Source organism: Strongylocentrotus purpuratus, unplaced genomic scaffold, assembly GCF_000002235.5.
Source record: "Strongylocentrotus purpuratus isolate Spur 01 unplaced genomic scaffold, Spur_5.0 spur5_scaffold_11, whole genome shotgun sequence".
Classification (NCBI taxonomy): Eukaryota; Metazoa; Echinodermata; class Echinoidea; order Camarodonta; family Strongylocentrotidae; genus Strongylocentrotus; species Strongylocentrotus purpuratus.
Window position 1 is genome coordinate 3863419 of NW_022145596.1, and position 22350 is coordinate 3885768.

The 22350-nt window shown below is 36.3% G+C and overlaps 1 protein-coding gene across 6 annotated transcripts in view; it reads right to left on the reverse strand.

Moving 5' to 3' along the window:
- Positions 1-22350, reverse strand: part of LOC579087 (teneurin-3) — a 123893-nt gene that overhangs the window by 54120 nt on the left and 47423 nt on the right. For 2 of the 6 annotated variants that reach the window (XM_030980405.1, XM_030980406.1), the window contains one exon: positions 19127-19209. The gene's annotated coding sequence lies outside the window, so the exon portion shown is untranslated. Of the gene's footprint in view, positions 1-101; positions 237-258; positions 322-17433; positions 17545-19126; positions 19210-22350 lie in introns of those variants that run through there. The other 4 variants (XM_030980409.1, XM_030980404.1, XM_030980408.1 and 1 more) reach the window with 3 other exon arrangements.

Below are 22350 nucleotides of genomic sequence, written 5' to 3' on the forward strand. Positions count from 1 at the left end.
GAAAACAAGATCAAAGATGAAAAGAAAAGTTGTTTAAAACATGATTCATCAATACATGTAGGTGTTTATACCACATTCACATATTTGGATATCTTCATCACCTTCTGATTAAAACACAAAAGATCGATGCGATTGATTTTTAGAGAATGGTTGAAGTGTCCTCGATGACCATAAAAACAGCCCACTCTTGGTTTGAAGTATGTTGCATTTACACCCTATAATCAATACCTGGACAGGAAGTCCATTGGATGTACTTACAAGTGATTTTTCACCTCACCTGAAGACTTCAAAGAAAACCACAGCTGCGTTGCTATTCATCACAATATAAACATGAGTGGGGCACCATCAGCTTATCTCCTCTTGATCAATAGGACATACCTTTTGTTCTCCACAGGATTATCCCCCTCCTGACTTAATAGAGATTCATTGATCCCCCCCCCCCCCTATTTCTGAATGGAGCTGGCCAGCCTCAAATGATTGGAAAACAAAAGGCACTGGCCAGACTTCGGATTAGTCCATTCAAGCGCTGAATATAGGGTGTATGATAGATGAAAGGTGAAGTGTGGTTCAAAAGAATGGTGCTGTCTGACTTCTGAGCATAATCCCCAGCTAGGGTCATTATCCTCTTGTCTAAAGACCCTATTGAATTGTTTTACTGTATTGGTATCAGAACATTTGCTAGCAGTCATTAGTCTTTTCATTCAGACTTCCTGTTCTGAAAGAACAATAAAGATACTATATATACAAGGTACAAGTTAAAGTTTCATGGAAAAGCTGTGTTAATCTGATTGTCCAATTGCCTACATGTATTATGTAGCATCTCACTACCTTTTTAGGGAGTCTGCCGCTTCATTTCCATACCGGTATTCATAAGAATGCCCCTAACACAATAACAAAAAAACAAAAAACTTATCCTAAACAAATTCAAACAATAACATTTAAATATCCTTTTTTTTAAACTAAGCAAGTGGAATGATATTAAAAAGTATCAACATGCTTTGCGTTTTTCCTTTGATGGCTAAATCTCCATCATTTTGGAAGCCTAAATGCATTCAGGAAGGAAATGCTGGTCAATGAACTACTTCCGGGTGCGATTTAAATCACTTATGTCTTGTCAAAAACAATCAAATACAACTTTTCTTGGAATCTTTTCAGGAACAGATCACACTCACCTTTCACCATACCCCCCCCCCCCAACAAAAAAGAATACTACATGAACTTTCATGTCTGTACCTTTCCTATCGCACTTTGTATAAATGTATCAAGTATGTATTTTTCATCTTTTGCACAAGCTGCGCCTTGAGCATTTGACTGTCAAGTGAATTTGGCACCTTATAAATCTTATGTATTATTATTATTATTAACTGAAGATATCAAAAAGATTAATACATTTGACTGGATGCAGTATTTTAACATGTCTGAGTGCTCTTTTCATTTTTAATAATTGATGAGCCGATTCTCACATCAACTGATTTGAGCGAGAAGGGCGCTAACACTTATACATATACTTTATCAGAATTAAAGCCATTCTGGCCCTGAAGAGAAAACATATACTCGAAAGACATAAACATTATTTTCTCACCCCCCCCCCCCCCTCCCTCCACCCCCTCCCCCAACTTCTCTGAACCAATGACTATAAATAGAAAGTTCATCAACAAATTGAACAAAATACCAGGTTTTCGCAGCATTATATTCAAATTTGTCTAAGGCTGCGTTCATGCTTAAATTTTGAAGGCAGAATGAGCGATCTGAAACGCTCATCGTAAACGCTCATCGTGATCGCAGTTCCACGATGTAGTGTTCATGCTTACTTCTCTGGCTCCCCCAGGCAATTCTCAGTGTGTGGCCTTAATTGGTCTTCCAGCTGGATTCGCAAACCTTCACTGTGCATGCTACGTAGACCCACTAGAGGTCAGTGCGTTGACCCCATTTAAACGCGTTTACAAATTGTAAACGCATCTTTTTGTGAGTTTACGATCGGCGATCGTGATCGCCGTTTTTCGGTGATTCTACAAAAGTGAGCTAAGACGCAACCGTGTTTTAAACTAAACGCGTAACAGATGCCTGATTCTGGCCGTCAAAATCAAGCATGAACGCGCCCTAACTCTGCCAATTTATTCCACCACATAAATTGTGATGACATATGACTCATGAAATCAACATTCAAGGGGAGAGAAATGGCAGGATTAAATCGCATTCCTAACATTTCTTGATTTAAAAATTATTTTTAAAAGCCCACTATTTAGTCCAACCTTCCAATTTATGTATGAGGAGTTATTGTCCACACGAAACATGTCCCATTTTAACCATCAAGTGTGTACTGTTAGATTTTGAGAAACACTAGGTTTCTTGATTGAAAGTCAAGGTTCTTCATCATAATCGAATAAGAAACAACAAGAATAATGCTGAAAAGGAGCCTCCATCTACACTAGCAATACATATAGTTCTTTTAGACTTCTAGTTTCGTAATCAACGATAATCAAATGAGGCATAATAATGTGGTACAAATCTTCAAGAATATATAAAAGTAGACCTCAGGACACATTTTCAGATAGGACCAGCATTCTAGCTATCCAAACCCAATGATATATCTGTTGACCAGTATAACCTGTGGATACCAGTTTGGTTGAGATTGGAGCCCAGTTACGAGCTTGACGACAGATTTGTAGTCCTTTCTTCATCCAACAAACTAGCCTCTTGTCGATGCCCTCGCGCTGTTGGAGTCTCTAAATTCTGACGAGCGAAGCGAGTCAGAGAAACCGAGGCGCTTGTCGATGCCCTCGCGCTGTTGGAGTCTCTAAATTCTGACGAGCGAAGCGAGTCAGAGAAACCGAGGCGCTTGCGCGGAGGGCCTCTTGACAAGTGATATGAATTTCTTATGTTTTACTTTGTTTGGCGAATATTCCGACCCAGCAGAGTTCGGTGAAAGTCATCCAATCAGAAAGAGCTACTATGACGTAATATCTACCGCTCTGTGCGAATTCCTTCCGTGAGAGCGAGACTGGCCGCCTAGTTGTAGTCTGCAAGCACAAACCCTGGTCAGTCGTAAAAGAGAGTGTGCACTATAAGACTACCATATGCCACGTACTATAGCTGCTCCTGACCTATATTGGTACAACCAGTAGGTACCAGTAGATAGCTGGGTTAGGCTTCTCTCAAGGCACAATGATTTTTTGATAAAGTGTCAAATTAGGGTCTGTGCTTGCAGACTAGCCTAGTTGGGCAATCCCGAACACACACATACACACACACAATCGCTGCGGTCTAGACATGCATAATTCAGTAGGAAATCGGGTCTCATGAATATATAATTCAGATCACTTGTCAAGAGGCTACCAACAAACAGGACCAAAAAACAGGCAGAAGTCTGAGAAATCAAAAGCAAGGGAGTAGTCTCTTTCAGAGACCCTATCTCTGTGACTCAGATTGGTAAACATATTTTGCGGACTCGGAACTTCAGCAGTTGACATTTTTCAGCCAGGAACTTTGATGTTTGTTTAGAAAGACAGAATTGCTCTAATATGTGTTATCTCCAGACAGCAGTTGTGCTTATCTGAAAACTTTATATCAAAGCTATATCCTGCAAAATGTGAACCACTGTAATTAAAGAAAAGTTTTCCTCTCAGTGCTGTCTCATGCTACATCAGTGAATATTAAAGCATATTCAGAATTTGAATAGGATAATTTACGGATAATTTCGGTAACAGTTCAGAAAAAGATTTTTTTTTTAAATTGAACTCATTTCAGATTGCACCTACGCCTATTTCACCATTGACATATAGCTAGAACAGGATGATTTGACAATGTTTCTTTACCCCCCCCCCCCCCAACAAATAAGGAAAATCAATTTGAGTAAATTTCACAAATTCAGTTTATCATACAATTTTTGTGATTTCTGGTTGCAAAGACTTCTCTTTCTCTTTTTCTTTCAGAGCTGAGAAGAAGCCAAAAAAGAAACAGCAACTAAAAAAACACCATGAACTTTATAAAGGTCAATACGTTTGTACTTACAGACTAATCAAAAACTAAATGATTACAGCATAAAATTGAACTCAACTCCATCAAACTGGAAGGTCTGGATGTATTAAATTTGGTTTCTTGTTTATTTACTGAATATAATTTACAAGCAGATTGAGCGTAAATTATGGGTTGGTAAGTTTCAACTTGTTTCAGATCTTCTAATCGCAGGACAAAATGATATTTATTGAATTTTTAAGATGTATGAAAATCATTAAAAGGTGAAGTTATTTCATATTTTTGTGAGAAAGAATGTGTATTAAAATGGTTCATGCGTTGTTTTGTACACAAAATTTGAGAACAAATCTAGATGTATTTTACTATGGGATTTCCTGTAGAGTATAAGAACTGTAGGGCCTACACAAAAGTGCAATTCCCTCCAGAATCACTCTCTTTGATTTAACATTTTTTACAACTAATGTTTATGAATGAATGCCTCTTTCACTTACTAGGAATAAGATAAGTCCTTCTAAACTTGAAAAATAAAAAATAGAAGAAAAGTCATCAACTCGAATCATGAGATGGGTGTCACATGAAACCATACTTTGTATCTCACTGGCCTGCTAATCAAGACAGAGGCACAAGGGTCACCACCAGTCATTCCAGCTACCTGTTCAGATCGTAAAATTTATAGATGTCCTCCCAGAAAAGTAAATACGAGGTGAACCAGGGAGGTGAGACTTTAAATGGAGATTCCGTCTCGAAAGAATTTCCCGAGGGAAAGATATTCAAGATTAACTTGGCTTAACAACAAGTAATGTAACCCTCTTCAGCCATCAAATCCATCAACAGCCGCCCTTATCAGACCACAGATGCCCTCTGGCGATCCAAATGTTACGAAGTGTTACGCAACGCGGCCTGCTTCCCTAAGCTCTCCAAACACTTGGTCGTAAAAAAAAGGCTTTGAAGCCATGCGAGTCACCGAGAAAATGACGTCATACTCATTGAAGATGTATATAGCTATAACAGACAAAAATACAAAATCGACAACTTATGGCACAAGGCAACCTGCTATTGGTTATCAAATGCTTTCGCTGTGCTCGGATAACTCTTCTGAAGACGTAGCCATCTGAACCAGCGAAATCGACCAAGGAAATCGTGAGTTAGAGTGAATGCAAGTTTCTCATCATCATCACGTTCTCTTCTAATTATTGACATTTTCCGAAAGTTTCCGAAATTTTTACATAGCTAGGAAGGTAGTCCATAAGTTTATCTCTTAAAATAACTAAATGAAACTGTGTTGTATAATTGCGCATTTGGTTTAATGAGGGTTAGAAGTTGTCAATTCATCACCACTTTTCACCCCGAGTACGGGCCGGCGACGCGAAAGCCGCCGTGCTCGCTGGGCTGTACATGCTGGATGTGTTGGTGGAAACACACATAGCTGCATTTCTACCCTGGCCGTGTATTGAAAGTTGTGCTATTGATTCTCAACATTTCAAACACCACTGTACAAAACTCAACTGATTTCATTCAAAGGCAGTACTATAGTGACGATTGATGACACCTAAAGAGCATTAAAATACAATTTGTTCAACTTTCTGATGTTAGAAAGAATAATTTAAAAATTAAAATTGTGAGTCTACTGTCAAACTTGCCGATCAACCGCATCGGGATGATTATGTGCATTTGTACTGTATGTTGTGAGTGTATTGACTATTCATGTATTCAAATGCTGCCTATTTACATGGAGCGGCCTACGCATTCACGATGAAACCATTTAACCGTACATTCTGGTTCGCTGCAACGAATAAGATTTTCCGTTGATGGAATTTCACACGTGCATAACTTGTATTGGTCTCCAACTTCCCATACACCAGGCTCAAGAAAATCTTCCTCAAAATCAGTCAGAAAGTCTAAATCGTCGCCTACCAAATACTCTTCCCTACTGTACGCCGCCATTTTTGTCGATAGCAGCCGATGTGTATTTCCAACAATGCATTTCGCGAGCCCTATGTCACTCAGTTTCGGGAGTGAGATTTACGAGCTGTGCGGTCCGGGTGGGGGATTAACGGGATTATGATAGGGGGAAAAAAGACTCTCGGTGCAACGGACTGCTTCAAAGGGCCCTCTTAGATGCGGAATCCATTTATTACAAGCCCTGGGTGAACATACCAATCCAATGAAGTCAGACTTGATATGCCTTCTGAGGAGACCGCTCAATAGGCCTGTCCTCATCAGCTTGAGTTTGCCAAATAACCAGCTATTTTCAGACTTGGGATATTATCCCCAAAATCAAAATTTCGTCATCACCAGACCAATACCCTCATTACAAACTAGCTCGAATGGGCGCAAATTAGCCTGCTATTTCCCAAATATTCCTGGATTATTTTGGAAACAAGACCAAGATTTCTTGGGATATTTTCTTGACCAAATAACCCGCTAATTGCAACTGCAGGCTGATAAAAACGCAAATTTCTAGAGCTGGCTAATTTGAGATCGGGCTACCGGTAGTTAAAATAGCGGGTTATTTTGCAACTTCGGTCTGATGAGGACAGGCCTAAGGAGCTCAACAATTTGGGGCTGAAGGAGCTCCTATAGTGTCTAATAAATCATGTATGATGTCTCCACTTCATACCTAAAGTTGAGAAGTGTCACATGTAGGAGTAATTGATTCGTCTCAAAATGGGATATTTAAGTACAAATTTGCTTTTAATTTGGATACATTTTCACTAGAAACTTGATACACACCACAATCAGGGCAATGCCTTCTAATACAAGATCGTTTATTTGTGGTTTGTACAAAACCTGATTTATTGCTCTGTTTCCATGTTTTGCCCAATTTGTAACACATTTCAAAAGTAGCACTGCTGGAAATAAAGGTATATTGACAAACACAGAATGGATTTATTCCTGACACAATAATTCTTAACAGTTAAAACTTGTAAATGATAAACACTTTGGTATTATTGCCTCTCTTCACTCCATTCCTTTCTTCACATAACAAGGAATATATCATTATGTCTTTAACAACATAATAATAATTTCTCCATTGATTGATCATACTAATCTCTTTAAGTTCTTTTAAATGATCATTCCGGTAACAAATATAGATACGGTTGAGATTCTTGGCAGAAAAATAAGTAATACGATATGATGATAAATCTGAGAAGTCAAGCATAAGAATGTGGTGACAGCAATGATATTAATTGAATGATTGCAGATCATTACACAGTCATTTAAAGATTGAAATATCATTACTTTCACCTTCATTATTTCTATACCTGTAAACCTTGCTAGGTATGATCAATGAGGCAATTTGAAATGTGGGAGGCGATGACAGCCAGCGAGGAGGTTTACAATAGACAAAATGAGACAAATTGAAAGTATAGATTACCTAAAGCCACTACAGACATTTTAGCATCTATGAATTCCCTCATTAATTTATCATCTCATTCCTTTTATAGATGAACTATAACAATTCCATTTTTAAACACGTTAAGGTTATGGCATGTTTCATAGTGCATATCAATTCTAATTATATTTCATACATAATGCAGCATATATAATGTAAATCAAGGTAAACAAAATAAAAGTGAAAATAAATGTTCAAAAGTCTATATAGGGCTCATTATTTAATGCTCTGTACAATATTTCTTTATACCATCTTAGCAATAACTAAAATCTCACAAGGACAACACTGCTTATAAAGTCATGTATGAGCATGACAGTACATATATTTCCATAAACTTGTGCATAGAGTGTTCAGGATTTATATTTTCCCTCTAGCGTATCACCCAAAACAAGCATAAAGAAGATCGCGAGAGAGAGAGCTGTCATGACTTCAGACTATCTACACACTAATCACAGCCTTCTCTTTAGTTACCGCGAGGCAGCATGGCTAAGAAAATGATACCTGATATTTTTCAATTTCATGATCATCATTGCTTCCTTTGCCCCAAGGGACTTTGAGCAAAAAATAATGAGGGCACTGGGAGATCATCTGTTCATGCCTCAACAAATATATCACGTGGGAGAATAGATAGAGGTTTGTAGCTCCAAATCCTGGATTTGAAATATCCTATAGAAATACACATTGGACAAAGTGAATATCCCGCATAAATAAAAAAAAAGTTAACACTAGAGTCTGGAGCGAGTACAGTCAAATCCGTCTATAAAGGCAACCCAAGGGTAACATAGAAACTGGTCACTGAAGACAGGTTCTACAACACATATTTCTTTCTACAGGGAGATAAAGCGAATGACTGCTATAGACAGGGGGCCTTTGTAGAGAGGTGGCCAATAAGACAGGAATTAACTGTAGTTATATTTTAAAACACCTCTCTAGTAATGAGTAAGGTTGAGAGCACACATTTCATCAATGTCCACGCAAGTAAGAATAAATAGATCCCTGCTTTCATTGAAAAGTTTCCACACAGTTATATTTCTAAATATTTAGTAGCACTATTATTACCTAAGTATCTTTGAGGCATCTAGACACCAGCTAACATGTGGCATAAAATATGGGCCAGGGTAATTCCAACTGCAGCATAAGCAAACGTGAACTTTTCTCAAGGAACTTGTTCCATGCTAATTTTGGAAGCAAACTGCTGTGTAAACATTTTCATTATCTCAACATACCCCGATGACTAATGAGTGAAGAATCCTATAGACCTAGACTGGGTACTTGTAAACAAGGGAAATGTTGTGTTTAGAGTTAGACTACCATTTTATGTTGTCATGTTCATTTAGAATCTCTACACTTCTTTTTTTATGTAGGGAATTGAAGTTCAATATCTAATTTTAGTATCATGTCTATATCCATCGGCTTCTGGGAAATGTTATTATACTTTCTAAAACTTTCTAGTATACTGTCACGTACTATATTCTACAACGACAAGGGTATGTTCCAGAGATAGAGTCATGAAAGAGTCATGAAAGAGGCTAACAGCTAGGGCATGGGCTGTACAGTGACAGACTGGCATGCTGGAGACCAGTTGGTCAATCATGGTTATAAATGATGCTACCAAATTGAATGTGAAAAGCCCATGCTATCATGTATAAAGACTGCACGCTGATTACCTCGCCTTGTTAATGGACCCTCATACTCTGTAGTTCACATACACTGCACATGAGCAGGGGGAAATGGCAGTATAATAGCAGTACTTGAAAATCAGAAATGTTCATGACATGGAACTTTTATGATGTACATCACAGCGACTTTCATTTAAAGAAAATTTCATGAATTGCAAGCATTCAGTTGTAATTCATCAGGTGGGCTGTATATCGTACAGACCACCTTATAATTTCGTTAGAATTGCCTTTATTTATTTATTATTAAATATTTTTCTTATTTCTAACCACTTTTTTGTGAACAAGATAACACGAAAATGGCTCGATCAAAATCCTTGAAATTAAGCACATATAAGTAAAAACATATGAACAAAGGACAGAAATGTTTTCAACCTTGAACTTGACTGATGACGTCATCTAGGCGCCATTTTGTAAAATTTTACGAAAATCAACTCATGATCATATCTTCATAACCAAAAGGTAATTCTCATTCATATTTATCATGATTAAGGTCAATATCCGTCCGGTTAATTTCAGCTCAAATAATGCGCGCGTGCGCGTACGTCCGCGCGTCAATGCGCGCGCAAAATTTTGAAATGCTCAAAATCGTCTCAAAATCATTTTGCATACGTTTTAGGCCATTCTAAGCATTTTATAAAAAATCGCGCACACGCTCATGCGCGCGCGTTTTCGCGCGTAAAACTATTACATAACATAGAATCGCCATTTTTTTTCTTTTATGATATTCCACATATATTTACAAACAAATTGATACCATGTTTGTCTCTTTATGACTATTAATAACGGAATGATCGACCGTTTAACATAAATCTCGGTGCGCGCGAGCTCTTGTAATACATAGCATATATGGGCAAAAACATGCCTATACAAAATCCATTGTAGCTCTTTAGGATACAAGGTGACCCCAATTTGTTTTCATAATTTGATAGAGTATGATTCGGAGATATTGTTTCATGTCACATTTGACCTTCAATTAACTCATGACGTCATTATAATGGCCTCCGAACTCAAAATTTCAATTTGCATATTATGACGTCAGCATATTTATGGAAAATTGATTGTATCTCTGTAAATAGTGATTGATTTTCTTCTAAATTTTAAAATGTTCTAGCTGAGACAATTTTCTACAAATGAAGTCGTAACAATTATTAATTTTGACAAAAGCATCATGGCGTATTTTTGTGATTAAAGGAGGCATGTCAATTTTCACATTTTGCGTGTATTCTCTATGGGACATGATTTTTTCTCAAAACTCGATTCTACATTCCCGTCTTTCGCGAGCAATATCTACGTCGTTTTAGCTTCATTTACGCTGAACTTCGAGTATGTTGTAGCTGAGACAAAAAACTACTCAAATGTACCCTTTATTTTGTCTCAATTTTTTGTTGGATCAGCCCACCTATACTCGTTCCAAACAAGTATTACAAATCTAGTTTATTATTATTATTTATTTTTATTTCTCCCCGTTTTTTGTTCATCGGTTAACTCAAGATCGGTTGTGTTAATTTTTTTCAATTTTGACACAGTCATAGGTCATTGTCATGAGACGTGACAGTAACCTTTTCAAGGTCATCAGGTCATCGTGACGTCATCCAGGCGCCATTTTGTGAAATCACGTTATCCATCATATCTTCATGATGCCTAAGCAAAGGTCATTCATATTCATATCACATATACTTCAGGTCAAGGGTCAACAAGTCATGTCATCAAAGGTCACATGAAGGTCATGACGCGCGCGTATGCGCACATCAAAATTTTAAATTGCTCAAAATCACTTAACTACTAAAGGAGAGTACGAATCAGGTCATTCGAAGCATTTCAAAATTTTCCGTCCGTACTTGTCCCCGCGCGCGGTGCGCGCGTTCACAACGCGCGGAAAAGGTCAAATTCAATTTGTTTACATGATTTAGATTCCTCTTACCGTAAATGACAATTTACATTAATTTCAGTCACTCTTGACCTTTCATAAGGCTGTGAGCGCGCGTAAAAGTTCAAATTCTGCGCGTGCTGCTATGGGCAATATAATGTAAATTTGATCAAAAACATGCTACTTTATAAATCAAAATAGCTCTTCAGATAGTCCGTCGACCCCCAATTTTTATATCATGGTTGGAAAGAGCATGAGTTGGAAATATGATTTCATACCACCCTGACTCGTACAAAGTGAAACAAAATCTTCATATTTGCATCTAAACTAAAGAAAATGTATTTTGTTGATGACGTCATTTTTGTCTTTGTTCAATTGAGATTATCTCACTTATCTGTGATCACTTTTCTCTCAGATTTTGATATGTTGTAGCTGAGATTATTCTCTATCAAAAATATGCCATTCATATTTCATTTCGATGACGTCATCATAGTATAATATTCGATTAAAGGCGGCAATGCATAATTTGTCATATTTGCGTGTTATGTCTATGGGAGGTCACTTTTTTCAAAACATGAATCTACATGACAATGTGTTTTGACCAGTGTCTCGGTTGTTATTCAAAACAGTTTTCAACCAAATCTTAATATGTTGTAGCTGAGACTATATTCTATCTAAATATTTCCTCATTTTTTCAATCAGATGTCAGAATCACGCTCATGTTCATTATCATAATGATGATAATCATCCTCATCATAATCACTACTATCAAGATCATCATCATCATAATCATCATTGTTTACATGTCTATATAACTTCTCCCTTTTTCAATATAGTAAATATTATAATCAATTATAAGACTTGAAGACAGACCACCTTATTCGTCTTCGTGACGAATTAAATTTCTAGTTCATTTTGTGTCCTGAAACTTTGTGAAGGTGAACCACTCACAAATTTTTGCAAATATTTCATACACAGTAAAGTTTCTGGTGTTATTTTAAATTCTAAAATTTATTTAGACATGTATTCATGAAGACCTACATGTATGTCCCTTTTATTCTGAAAGTAGACTACTGCATGATTTCTTACAATATAGTGCGAGAACTGTAATAGACATAGAGTTTTGAAAAGTTAAAAATCAATCAATATTGTCAAACAGATGCTATCTTATTCACCTTTCATAAGTGAGCTGTTTTTAAAACCCTCACCTACTGGACGTTTAATATTTCAGAGTCATTTTGCAAATGCAACTATTTTTTTTATTAAAGTGTCAAATTATATTACAAACAGTCCCTTTATATTGTCAACAGTTGTCAATATGAGACATCACACCTACCAATCTCTGATACTGGTGTCCCTTTGTCAATAGAACTAAGGTGAGTGTACTTTTTCATGACTCTTTTAATATTGTATAAAAACCACAAAATGGGTCATAAAAGAGACACCATCAGTCACAATAAAAATCATACCTGGTGTAACTGCTCAGTACTTTGTATCCTGGTAACAATTAGAGCCTTGTTTTCCCCCATTGAGGTCCATAAAAATCTTACTGAATCAAATATTTTAGTTTTCTTTTAAAATGTTTCCAGGGGTAAAATCAACTCAAAAAAACAATTTTCAATTATATGCCACAGACTTTAATATAACTTCTGAAATGACACATACAGATATGTCATACATTCTGTAGTGGAAAAAAATACCCCCCCCCCCCAAAGTTACTAAATATCTGGAAAGTATACTGGGTACCTTGAATTTTCCTAAATAATGCCAGTGCTAGCAGTGAGGATGTCCATTTAAAGCTGCTACACTTAATTTATGACTTATTTCAGCATCTAGATGCTATGGTATCCTGTGAAATAGTACATTGTAATAAAGAAACTATATATTTCATAGCCCTGCATCATCCCATGGGTGGATCACGGCATTATAATAACAGTTTTAATTAAACAATATCATTCAGCAGCAATGCTGGGTGATTGTGATATAAACTAGAAATGGAAACTGGAAAGTGACATTAAAGACCGTCAATACTACTGGGCCAGAAGGGATTAGGCCACCCTGCAAGGTCACTGACAGGTGGCTATCTCATTAACTGAGCTCTCAACTAACATAAGAAAAAGAGGATCATGGGGGACCAACAGGCACTGATTGGGGAAGTTTTCTATATAGAGGGAGCAAGTAGCTACAAGTAGAACAGTGGGGCTTTAAATTAGCAGCAGACAATAATGAAGATACCTCTGGTGACTTCATCCCATGCCGAATGAAGGAGGGGAATGTGCATGAGCAAAATGTCAGAGTCAAAAGTCAATGAGAAGTCCATCTGGGTTTCAGAGATAATACCGTCATGGGGTATTTCCTTCTCCGTGCTGCTAGACCGCACTGGGCGCGGGACCGTTGTCTGGGACCGTCTCGCGTGATCAGTGGAGCTGGAAATAATTCCTTGAAAGACTGATGATTTAGTGCCCATGAAATCCTCTAGAGTCATCTTTTTATCTTGAGTTAATTGCTGGCTCCTTTTGGAACGTTTAATGAGTCATTGGGATCCATGAGAACATGCTCCATTCATTAGCTGGTTCAAACTTCTTCAATGATTTAAAAATGTAATATATAAAGGATTCAACTTAATAACAAGCATATAAAATACACTACTTGCTTATGAACATCTGGGAATACACGTGTTAAAGAATAGTGATTAAAATGTATCCTCGTGTCTTTCTTTTTTCTGCGTATCTCTGCATAGAACTAACATTACCCATTGTCAGCACGACCTCGTTTTTCTCACTTAAAAACAAAAATTATTACAAAGTATCACACCTGACTAATTGCATATGTCATTTGATGTTTTGAAAGCTAAATAGGGTCCAAGGTTTCTAAATAAATTGTTACCTTGTTAATTTTGAAGTGCATAGAGACGTTTAAATGTGATATGCGCTATATAAGAACCAAATATTATTAATATTATTAATTTCAATCAGTGACAGATTGAAGGAGAGATGGTGAAAAATGCTATGTTTGCCAATTAATGCCTCTCGTCAATTAATTAATTCCATTAATGATAGACTAAAGTTTCCTTTTTTTCCTTATATTTCATTTGGATGGTTGGGTGGTGCGACAGATAAATTGTGCAATGGACATCTTTCAGTGTCTTTATATACATACCTGGTCATGGTGGACGAAAACTAAATAAGATCACATCACTGAAGCAATTAGACAGGAATCGGAGATGGCGCTCTTTATTTCTTTAAATCTCCTCAAAGGTCGTAGGTCAGTGCTGACAGTTGTCTTTGTTCTAGTCCATTACGGTCCCAGAATTATAAAACCTGAGACCCTGTCCAAGCACAGACAGCAAGAAATCCCCTTTCTGACTTGTGAATTTTGACATTCTTGTTTTGAAAGCAATGGCTGTTACAAATCCTCTCAAAACAGGGCTGTCAAAATTTTAATCCGAAGAGAGTTCGACTGTTTTTTCAACTTTGGAAACTCGTACTGGGGTGCCTCTAAATTCAATCATTGATGCCCTCCAACCAATCGCTGTGTCTTTGGAAGAGAAACAAGATACACTACTAAGCAAGCTCCCTCAGACTTCAACTTCTGATGACAACAAACTACTAACGGCAAAGCAGAGGGAATGAGCTTTAAGAAGGGATGCAGTCAGTTAAAGCTTTACCGTCACAAGCTGATATTAAATGCCAATACTTCTAAGCATATTAACACATCTTGTGAAAGAAAAGGTAGAAAATTCTATAAATTAACATTTGATAATAGTGACTGGATTAGCACTCCCCTACTAATGGAAAGAGATGACAGGGATTTATTCATTTCAAAATGAATAAATCATAACAATCTACTTAAAATCCCTCACAAAAATGATCCTACAGTGATTGTGGGAATTCAAATTTTGCTGAAATATCATGTAAACTACAAGGTTGGGGCATTACACAAATCTTCCCACTTGAGGCTTCAGATAAAGGCCATTACCATAAAATTTCTAGTTAGAACGGATTTAGTTTTTGTTGGACGTTCGTTTTTTATTCCTTTCATACCCTATCTGTGTGATCTTCGTCTAATGCATTTTTTGATCCACTCTTCCTTACAAACTGACAACTTCATTCATCAAAGCAGTTCAGTTTTTGTATTTTCCTGATAAGCTAATCTTGCCAAAAGCTGTTATATTCTTTCTAGCTATAAATATTTACTCAAGATCTTTACAGAGTTTTTTGCCTGATTGTTTCAGATCTACTAGTGAAGAGGAGTATATCTTAATGGGTAGGATTCAACTTTGTAAATATTTCACCAGTTCATGACCCAAGTAAACATTAGCAGCATTTACAGTGCAAGCAAAAATCTTTGATTTTTCTCACATTCCGGTGTTGTTAGAAGTTGCTAACTTATTACCGGTGAACACAACCAAAATCCAACCAAAATCCAACCAAAATCCTACCTCTGTTCTGTTTTTTTAATTTAAAAAAAAAAGTTTTTTTAAAAGAAAAATGCAACTTACAAATCACCTCAATCCAAATCAATTAAGAGAATGTCTTAAAGGTAAATCTATTGTATTCTTACAAGACAATAAGACTAATTTCTCTAAATGTTCTCACTCTTTTATATTTGATAGATGCAGGGGAGTGCTTTGAGATTAGAAGTATATGACAATCATCATTTTCTGTAATAATGTTAGAAAGGTTATAAATTTAAAAAAAATAAATAAAGAATAATAAACATACTGTAGTTATATGTATCCCCAGCAGCAGTGTCAACAAGAAAAATCATGCAGAAGTTTTATTACCTTAATAGTACAATTTTTGTGTTCCAAAAGGTTGATCAAACTTGTTTATTGCTATTGCTAATGGATTTCATTTCAATGTTCAAATGTTAGCACTTAATTTTTTTTTCTTCTCTATTTTGAAGGTACCACATGTTGGATACCATTTAAGACAAGAGTTAAAGACAGGAACAATTCTCTTTCATTACAAAAGGCACAAAACCCTTCTGGTCAATACACATGCAAATTAACTAAATTACCCAGATAACATCATTATCAAAGTGATTATCACCCTCATTGTGGTACGCATAGCCCTTGTGCAAACCAATCTATTTCATACCCAAATCACAAAAACATCGTTAATAAGATATCTCCATGGCAACTATCACCAATAGAGGTAGAAAATCAAATTTGTACAAAGGTGTCTAAAAACTTCTTAAATCCAACTGAGCTAATCTCTGTCTGTTAATTTTGTTCTTTCCTTCATTTTTGTTTTTAACCTATCTCTTTCTTATCTCCCTATATCTCATATTCTCAATTCTTTTCCTCAATAATCATGTCTTTGTTTGTATCTGATGGATTTCATATAACATGTAGCAATAACAAATATCATATTAAGGAGTAGTTTTGTACTCAATGCTGTTCCCAACCGATTCATGAAACGATTACAAAAAATAGGGCTGAATTTGAACCAAAAGTCTGTACGAGGAGACTATCCTACAGTCCAGATAATAAAACTAGACAACTGGATGCATTTGATTATCTCAGACCCATCTTGATTAAACACCTGCTTAATTAATTTGGGGAGTGGATGGATGAAAGAGTTTAATTGATAACATCAGATAGAATGTCATGTAACTCATGTAAAACATCCCTGGTGACATCTGCAATATAGTGTTGTTCTCCCCAAGACGTGTGATCCTTATCATGGGGCTCTATTTTTATCTAATTTCGTCTGGGCTCTGAAAGCAAAATAATAACAATCTGTAAAACTCCATACCAATTAAAGGAACTAATTAGGAGTTAAATGGAGGGTTCAAGTTGGTTATCAGACATATGCTCTTGTCATATTGGCTCTTCAGTCATTTTATATCGCTCACAGGGTGTGTTATCTATGGTCGACGAAGAGTCACTCTCCTTCATAGAGAAAAGCTTTCATGCTATGTGCTGATGCTAGAATTGAGGTATTTATTGACAGCATAGTTTTGATATGGAAATCAAGGCTGTGCAATATTTCATTCTTACAATAGAAGGCCATGTTATTGTCTATCTCAAATTGTGATAATATCAGAGTAGTTTGTTTGACTGAAGTATAGTGTGAAAGTTTAGTTTGTTTCATTTCTTTCTGGAGTCAACTGAAATAGCTTCTGTAAATGGTATATGGACTGACAAAAATCCACGACTATCTAGATTCAATGTAGTTACAATAATCTAGAGAAGGTACTCTGAAAGATATTCAAAGTCAATTACTCAGAAAAGACAGTGGAGATTACTCATGCAGTTTTCCACAAAGTTTTATCTCCTAGATACCCAAGTAACATACCTGCGCAATTCATCACATTCTCACATAGAATCGAGATAAGAATTGTAAGTATCACTTTCTCTCTACCAATCGATAATAGGACTGGTCACACCCATTTTTCTTGGCAGTTGAATGTTAAGTATCACTCCAACCTATCAAGTGCTCTGGAAGATTTCAAAAACCCAAAAGCTGGGAAAATATTTGCAGGATTATGTAAGGCATTTATCTTACCTTCCACAACAAAGGATGCTGGGCTACCTCATCAAGAGGGGGCGACAATTAGTGGAAAAGCGTCAAAACTATGTCGGCCCACGTTTCCAAGACAATGGCCCAGAATAAGCACTTCACTCCTGGTAGATACACTCGAAAGCAACACATGTATGACGAGTGTTTGTACGCTGAGTTGGGTCAGTGTTTGAACAGGGTATCAGGCAGTATGATAATGAAGAAGAAGATAAATTCCTGACTCACAAGCATACATGATGTATGTTTTGGGGTCCTAAACCTGTCCTTGGTCTCCCCACAAATAACTTGATAGAAATGCGAGGAAAATAGTTTTTTCAATTTGGGGTTTGCTTGGATTAAACCAGGTCTAAAAGTGGACTCAATTTGTAGACCTTGGTCAGAATCTATTCATGTTCTATCTCTATGAATGTCTCTGTCTGGACAAATATCACATGCTCTTAAACTGACCACTGTTTTTGTTCAGCCTTCAGGGTCTTAAAAAAATCTAACACATACCTCATCCCTTTCATTGCGGTAACCCTATTGCTACCACAAACCTCAAAATCCATAATTGACCACATGCATTTCTTGCAAAGGTATTCATAAGTGAAATATCTCATTAATGATGTCATAATATAATCTTTAAAAGTTAGAAGACTTTATAAGGATGTGGCTACATCACATAATTTCAACATTAGCACTGCATACATATGGAGAATGACCTTGTTATCTGTTATAACATTATCTGACCATTACAACAGTTCAGGTTTGATGAACAACCGGTATGATAAAACAACAAACATTTTTGGATTAGGCGATACTTTTGGAGAGAACAAGTATGTAATTGGAATATGCAAGTGGGGGAAATAAGCTAGATTATTTTTTGTTGTTGTGGGTCTCATCTGCCTTTTATTGCTTTTTTTACCATTACATTACATAGTTCTATACCTCTGAAGTTTCAAAACAGAGAGCTACAAGATGCACTAAACCTCACTCTGATTACATCCAATATAATAGAGGTCACATTGAACAGGACTTGTAAGACCCATGGACCCTGAAGTCACCTCCACCGACCAATAAAATAGCACAGTTCTATGAAATAGTTGACTAATGTTTACCAGCCTGATGAGTCACCTAATCAACCAAGATTAGAGTCCAAGCATGGGAGGATAGGCTATCATTAGATAAACCTCTGAGGTGATACCCAGCAAACACAAAGGCAGATAAATAATACCAATCTAACAATTCAAAAGGCAGCTTGCTAGGTTCATTGTTAGAGCAATTGTGGTAAGGTCCATCCATGGTTGGAGCAAGTAGGGCACTTTATAGAAAGAGACAGAGAGAGGGAGACAGACAGCTAAGAGTCAGTGAAGACTAAAGAAGATTAAAACGAAGATTAACTCCTCTGCTATTTCAGACAAAAGAGATGAAGGAAAAACAGAGAAAGATTTGATAGGGAAAATATGCGAGGACGAATTGGACTTTCAGGTTCAATGAAGATATTGAAAGAAATAGTTAAGACATGCCATATGAAATGTAAAACATTCAAAAAAAGATTATGATGATGATGAATGGAAACAATTATAAAGATGATAATCATTGATTGTGAAAGAGGCACTGACTGTGATGAGGAACTATTTTGAACTAATCAAAGATGAAAAAAAAGAAAGAAGCTAAATAACACACAGAATTGACTTACCTCAATAACTCAACACTAATGGGCAAAGAGATCCACCCATTACCAATCAATAGGCATCCATAGTATCATCACATAAAGAAGACCTGTTAGCAAGAAAAATGTAAAACAATGGAATATAACTAATATTTGTATAGATACAAAAACATTATTGTGAATAAAACTGGAATCACAGCAAGTTCAACTAACTTCCAGTCATCAGACTTTACAAGTTGAACAAACATCTACAAGTATCAATGAAAAGAATGTATACAGCCCAAGAGACCAACTAACAGCCCATGCCTCCAACAATCCAAAGGACCGTTAAAGTCAGTCTAGCAAACCTGATGAAAAGTCGTCAGAAGGCTTGCGATACCGACAGCCCACGATCCAGAGGGCCCACAAGACCGGCAGCCAATGAGACTGATGTTTTGGACCCATGAGCCTTGCTGAGGGTTCATCAGACCTACATTGCAAGTCTCATGGGCTGTCGGTCTACTGGCCTAGTAGTATTACCAATTACTCTAGGAAATTAAATGAATAATTTATCAAAGTACAAAAACCTTAACCATAATCCCTGACAGTTTATATTTTGAGTAAATCATAATTGATATCACCAGATCATGAGATTGGCAAGCACAAAATGACAAGAACTTCAAAGTTCAATCCAGTTTTGAAATTGCAGCAAATATTTGTAGATTGAACATTATTATGTTATACGACAATGCCATATACATCTATGAGTCAGCAAGTCAAACTGTACCAGGGACGTTGGAATGCTTGCCGTCTCTCTCTTTAGAGAGATCATTATCAATTAGAGACTGGTGTTGAGCCTATCACCTCTAATTTAATCATGGATACATCATGTATGCTAACATATTTGATTTCATTTAATATCACATACGAGTTGATATATATAACTGAATTAATTTACTCCAATCAGAGATACTATCCTATGCGGATACTCTAATGTTACAGCCTTATTTAAACAATAATGTTTAATGAAATCGTTTATCTAAATTCAGAAAGCTTTCAAACATTTTAAACTCCAAATAATAGATTGAATTGTTTTGAGATCTGAACAGCTTTCTTACATTTCTTTGTATCTTCATTTTCAAATAAATGTTGAATTCTGATGTGATTGAGAGATGGTTTTCAGTATATATCCTTATAATCCACAAATAAAACCAATGAATACAAAGGTTGGTCTGGATTCTTTGGAAAAATGCATGTTTTACTAAACTTAAATCATACCATAACAATGCATGATCACTTATCTATATAAAACTCAATAGCCTAATAATTTCTCGTCAATTGCTTTCTTTTAATTTTGTTTAAAATCCTATAATTATCATCAATTTTGTACCCTAAAAAGGCTCAACCTCCCACAAACTTTCATTATCCACTAATTCAACTGTTTATCTGTACTTTAGCTATAAAATAACACAACTTTTACCGAAATGACTCTAAGCATGAAGGAAGGCACCAGTGAAATTGACACTAACAAGTACAAAGTGCTGTTTATGGACGCTCAAGAAAAACATGAATGGTGATCAACGACCAGGGTCCTCTCCCTTGGAAGACATGTCCGACCTGTAAATGTGTCATCACGGCCATCTAAAAGCTTTCTCCTTATCACTGTAATGGCTGTGCTAGCAGTGGCACCATCATCAGCATCATCATCATGAACAACAAGAAGATACCATGATGGAACTGTTTATCAAGGGGGTATCTTCAATGTTTTGATGATCTCTTTTAAGATGATGTAGAGTTTGTTGTAGATGTTTGTGGGTTAATTGTGTTGATATTTCTCCTTGGGTGTCTGGTGGTCCCATAAATATATTTTATCTTCTCAACAATGAAAAAAGAGTGATGCATTCTGATATCACCAACCTTGGAATCTGGTGAGTGCACCTAAACTAAAGGCACACAGGAGTATATATATATGAAGTGATAAAGGCCGCAGAGTAACTAGCTAAAATATTGATAACAAAGAGAAGATGGCAGTGCTGTCACTTTTGATAGCTTGATATGATAACTGTATCACAGAATAACCTTTAAATTAAACAAATCACGGCCACAACCAAGAATTGACAAGTTTTCATCCTGTGCAAATACAAAGTTCTTGGGAAGTTAGAACCTGTCTGACTAGAACAAGGTCTGTCTTACATTCACATGACTCTACTACAAAGTAGTAGAGCCCTTATATGTCAAGGCCTCCATGTATAGATAATATTTCCATGTTATTTGGTCAAATAGATAAAACTTGATTTTTATTTATTTACAGTTGTGCATTATGCTGGTTCATTAAACTTTGATTATAGAGAATCAATGAATAAAACCATCATTCAATACATTCCCTTTCCGTTATACTGCGGCTGAACATCCCTTTGCCAAGATGGGAATTGTCCTTTGCGTAAACTTCTTGCTTCCTGAGTATTTGAACAAGTCTATCAAAACATACATTAGGATTATTGACCCATTGTTGAGAGTGTGAATGTCATCAAACAAATTCTCCCTTTCACCAGACATGATCTCCACTCCCTTCAAATAACTGCCAACACTGTGTAAAGATAAATAAAAGTTATATAGACCAGTCGTTATCATCAAGATCAGACATAGACATTGTCATGTATGATATTCCATACACTTCTCTGGATATTATTACTGTAATAGTATTAAGGAAGATCATAATATTTCAATTATAATAATAATTGTTTACTTCTTCTGGCACCAATATCATGAGATTATAAGGTTTTCCTATATGGCAGCATAGGCATATATCTAGTTTTAGAAAGATAGTTCCAGACATAAAAGATTTACCTGTTTGTTCTAAATTAAGCACAATATAGCACAAGGAAACAAGGAAATAAAAACGATATGCACATTCTCTCTCAGAATTTCAACAGATCTTTTTTTAAACACAACATCTGAACTGAGTACATAAGACATATATATGCAGTGTAGGATTAATTTGTCATGTACATGTAGTTCCAAATGACCATTTGTCTTTTTTGAAAAGTGCTATAAATAACTTCCAGGGCAAAGGGCTTATAACAGAATATCTTATCACCCGAAACTCATAGTTTTCACCTCTGTATTCATGTTTGAAGGACTTCACCAATGTGATTGTTACAAAATTGACAAGAAGTGCTTTTGAAAACCATGCACAGCCATGAACCTGACCAACACCACCAATCAATAGGGGTTTTCGTTTGTCACGTCGACATAGTCGACGTCAAATATGC